Raw genomic sequence first — 5,632 nt, forward strand, 5'->3', positions numbered from 1 at the left:
TTCATTCACGGTTATGTTGATGGTAATAATTAACTATCCAGTAAGGTATTAATCTTAACGCTAAGTGGTGTGATGGAATATTGAAATATAAAAACAATAAAGGTAGCATGCCAACCAAAAACTTTTGAAGGAGCAAGTAAAAAAGGTCTGGATTCCTGACCTTTCTGCGACTCAATACTTTTTTTTATGAAAGTAGTAGATACAGTGAATGTCATGGGTAATGTTGTGTGACACACTTAAAATGACATTTGCCTAACTATTATATCAAAGAGCAATTACTGTGAATCTGTTCACTAAAGATAAAATTTATTTTTGTACAAACACAATTAATAACCTCTCCCTGGGAATACAGATCAAAGTTAATGAAAAGAAAACACCAGTTTGTGATGTGATGGAGTGTTTTATGGAAACTGAGATGCACAATTTAGTTAGGTCATTTATCACATACAACTTTATTCCTCTATGGATAAAAGGAAATCTTTCTTGCACTGCACCACACCCAATGTAATATGTCTGTCTCAGACAATCTTTTTTCCAACCAGTACTTTTCTTTGTCTCATGTGTTCATAGTGGTTTAAGTGTTAAGGCTGCATGTTGTAGGTTTCTCTCTTCCCCCATACAATACAACTCTCTCTTCAGAATTGTCATAAGGCAAGTTCTAGTGGTACAAGTATCTAAACATGTTTTCCTTACTAAAACAGGTTTTTATTCTAAAAAGGGCAATGTGAAAAACTGCACAGATCAGATCTCCTCTAATTTCCCTTCCTCTTAGACTGGGTTCCCATGCCTAGGTCGATCCAACAGGATCGGGATAACTCCATGTGGATTCACACTAAATTGCTATCAACTTAAACGGCTTAAATATCAATCACTCCTACCAAATCAGCTAAGGGTTAATTAACTTTATCAATCAATTAATATATAAAGTAAGTAAGAAATTAATGGATTATCACCAAAATCAAATCATTTCTTCCTTGACACATTTGTTACCTATCCTGAAAATTTCATCAAAATGTGCCCTTGACTTTTGTGTAGGTGCTGTCCACAGACAAACAAATAAACAAACCCACAATCCAATGGTAACAAAAACATAACCTCCTTGTTGGAGGTAATGGCGTGAAAGTGTGAGGTAAGCCCTTTTTTTTACTTACACCAAGTGAAAAAAATGGGCTTAAAAATCTATATCTATTTTGTGTTTGGAACTCATTAGAGAGACAGTCAATAAGAGTTAAAACTGTAAAAGACCTCAGGAATATTAGACAATTGTATTTTTTCAGTCAAAACGACATATACTCCGTATACTGTCCTTATAGGCATAGATGAAGGCACACAAAGGTGCATGTATAATGCAAATAAATGTGCTACTTGCATGTGTGTCAGGTTGGGGGGTCTTGAAGATAGCTACATTTGAAAGTGTAACTTCAGTGCCATACAATGAATTTAGGTTTTGGGGATAAATTTATGAGGCAACAAAACTAATTATTTTAGAGCAAACGCAGGAAAAGGATTGTTTTTTTCAGTCACAATGACAAAAAACAAAAGCGAATCATGCAAACACAAAATTCATTCTCTTATGGGTAGACAAATACCCCTATATTACATTTATAAATATTTTGTTGAAGAAATAGGACAAATTACACAATAAAAAAAAGCTGTACTGTACATCGTAAATGTCTTAATGTGTTTATCATTGACATATAGGAATGTTACCAGTAAAAAGCTTCCAAAATGCAAGTCACTTCAGATCTCATATATGTTCTGATACTGAAACATCAAAGTGAATGCTTAAAAAATGATTATTAACAGGAAGCAAGGCAAAAACAAGTCAATTAAGACTTTATACCATTAAACAAATAGCTTGAGGTAAAACCGTATTTTATCAGAGTTCTTTAAGGTCAACACCTGACTGAGTAGGTCCTCATTAGCCTTCACCAAATAATACATCATACATACATGATTACTTGGAACTAATAATAAAGTTCAAAAGTACTTCATATTTTACGTTTTGTCAGGTACAAGATGTGAATTCACCTATTTTAATTAGATTGTTAGCAAAGAGTTTTCTTGGATTTTTCAAGTACATCTGGGCCAAGTAAGCAAATTTCTATTCGAAATAAAGATATATTTTAGCAAAGAAAGCTCATTATAACTTGCAAATAGAACTTCTTAATTGCCCAAGATACATCTTTGCTCTATGTAGCCACTCTTCAAAGTTGTCATGTTGTAAAAAAGATTCTCTTGAATTATTTCCTTGAACCAGTCTAGGAAGTTTTGATTTGTACTATATTGCAAGATTGCACTATCCCAGTAGTGCCATCATGTCCAAGGAATGAATCTCTTGTCACTGAGTGCAAAACAGGCTAAACACAGAGCTATGTGGTAATGTGGTCTGGACCGGAAGGTGGGTAATGGTCCTCTTTTTTTGTACTTTTTTCCACCACAATACCACATAAGTAATCCCATTATAAATGAGCAAAAGTATATATAAATTACTAAGGCAGCAATTTTTAAACCTGGTTTATGGGTTCTTAAGAATAAAGCGAATTTTTTTCATTTATAAAAATTGAACTCGCAATATTTATTTTAACATTATTTTTGATGATGTAGGTAGCTGAAACTAAAAAGAGCATTTCTTTACTTGTATCTTTAAATGAAACTTTAAACCAGTTTTATTTTTCAATAGAATATTTCTACATAAAAATTATAACAAAGTTACAAATCTTCCCATTGTTTTTATCCTTTGGTCTACCTAGTATTGTCTTTCTCTTTCCCTGCCTACAAAAGCATTTAAAATGATTATTAAAGATGTGACCATATCCACTGCATCAAATGCCCAATCATTCCGGAAATGGCTTTGGAAGAAACCACCAAATAATACAAAAAGTCAGTCTTCACTGCACATAAATCAATTCAAGAAACTTCACCATTTTTTAGCTCAAGACCATATAAACCACTCAAATGAGGTTAAAACAATAAAAAATATCACAAGGGTATCATAAAACATGTCAATCTGATTAATCATTAATTAGATCATGTAACTCAAATCTGTGAGAATTGAGCCAGATGTCACACAACAGACAAATCGGTACATGAAAAGCTGGTGATTAAATTAGTATGTTGAAAATAAGAGGAGGGGGGTCACTCAATTAAACTGATGGCACCATATGTAAATGGCTTGATCTGGGATGAAAGCTGTTCAACACCTCAGAATATGTTCAAAGTCAATTGCCCCGTTCAGAATGAGAAGAGCAGAGTGCTAGCTAGGCCACCACCTAAATATGGCAGACCTATATGAAAGGAAGACTGCTTAATCCTGTAATGGTCTCTCGGCCTCTCACACAGCTCCCCACGCATCACCCCTCAACCGGTTGAATTTAGCCGAGATTTAATTACTGTGCCCCTGCAGGAACAATGTGCGGGGAGGCGTGTGAGAGGCGGAGAGACCATTACATGATTAAGTGGTCTTCCTTTCATGTAGGTCTGCCATATTTAGGTTGTGGCCTAGCTAGCACTCTGAATGGTCCCAATGCCATGCTTGGAGTCTGAAGATAATCAGGATATCATGTTGAGGCCCCCAATCATTAATAGCAAGTTGGCTACCATATATTCATTAATTCCAAGTCATTATCAGCACATATGGTAATGTGTCTTTACCAGGTTTCAACAGAAACAGAGCTAACATTAAAACAAACAATCATCACTTTCTTTATCATTCTTTTTTTTTTGTTGAAGTCTTCTATTATGAAAGAGTTTCTGTTTACATATGATTTCAAGTTAAAATTTTGTTACCATTGTTTCCATTAATGCCCAGTGCTGCTGAGAGTACAGAATCTAACAAACCCCATAAGACAAAAGGATCACCACTCTGTACAGTAAAATATCCCAATCTAGAAGCCTATAAAAAATCCAAGCCTAAATGGAACCATTAAATCTCTTCCATGGACATACATATCTCCCTGTGAGCCTATAAAAACTATCATATTCACTAAGTGAAACATTCAAAATAGCAATAAATAATCAAAGGTCATAACCATAGAGACTCATAGAGCAGTTGGCATTTTTGTGCCAGACAAACATTCAAATAGTCTTGAAACATCTTTTCTTGAAGGTGAAAAACAAATAACTAGATGTTTGAACATGTTTTGATCTTTCATTCTGCACTTGGTAGCTTTTTACAGAAACTTCAAAACTAAATTTGTCACCCATTTGTTATACTATACATGCAAATTTTGTTGTCAAAAAGAATTGCTCAAAACTGAAATCAAATCTGTAACGGAGACTTGCTCAGAAACTACAGCATTTCCCTCTGTTTAACATCTTTTCCATCCATAAAACTTCATTTTTTGTACTGCTGAATGAAAAGAACAATCCAGCTGAAGATGACAAATGCAAAGCTTATTGCTTGTATCAAGACTGAATATGTAACTACATGCTTCAACCAAAAAGCAAAATTATCCTGTAAAATAGCCAAAAAATTGCTGCCAGAACAAAGCTAGAATACAAATAAATACCATTTAAGTGACAAATGATCGGGCATAATACCATAGTAATTCAGTCAGACTCATTTTCAAACTTGACTCAGTTTTTTCATCTTATAGGTGATGCCAGCAAGTTGGAAGGAAAACAAAATCTTTTTTTTTTCAGAAACCAATGTAGCAATATCATAAGTAAGGTAAATACATGCCACACACAATCACGATTACTTTTGAAAAAAAAAAAAAAGACCTCTTTTGTATTGACCAAGATTCCTTGGCTAGATATTTAAAAAAAAAAAAAAATATATATATACATATATATATATATATATATATATATATATATATTTTTTTTATTTTTATATCAAACGAAGGCTGTCCTGCATTTTTGCCCTGCCAGAATGTTCAAAGCAAATCTGCAACTTTGGTCTGAAATTATCGAAGTAAAAAGAAGTGTTCATGGTTCCAGCTTCAGTTCTTCTTTTCAATGCTGATTTCCAGAAGATTACAGCAACACTTAATTCTGCAGTCAAATGTGTTTGATGAGATACCACTGTCACAAGGACACTGGATATCAGTAATACTTACACCCTTCGAAAATGCTTTGTCTTAATACTAAAAAAATATAATAATAATAATAATAATAATAATAATAATAATAATTATTATTATTATTATTATTATTATTGAAATCTTAAGTATCCATATTTGGTTTGACATAACATCATAAAACTAAAATACGTAACGAGGGTTCTTTTCTAGGTGGTTCATAATGCTACACTAGTGAAACAATTGAAACACTCCTTGAGAACACTGTTGGTGATGGAAAAAATCAAATTATCTTTATAATTTGGCAAAGCCTATAGGTTACATATAAGGTGTACTCTCGATAAAAAATATATTAAAAATTACTTATGAAAGGACACATACGGTTTTGAATGAAACTGCACCATGTCAGTGATGTACACCTTGTGCAGCACAGATGTCAAATTTCTGTACATGTGCGAAAAGCATGCTTTTTGAACTAAACAAAATGGCAAAATTGACACAGCATGCTTAATTTAATTTGCTTTCTGGTATCATTCGATACAGTGCATTGTAAATATTTTGATTGTATGTATAAAAAGCTTAATCCATCAGATTTTGCTAAAAATGTT

Source organism: Lingula anatina, chromosome 1 (genome assembly GCF_051362555.1).
Source record: "Lingula anatina isolate TDL-2025a chromosome 1, LinAna3.0, whole genome shotgun sequence".
In the NCBI taxonomy this organism is placed as follows: Eukaryota; Metazoa; Brachiopoda; class Lingulata; order Lingulida; family Lingulidae; genus Lingula; species Lingula anatina.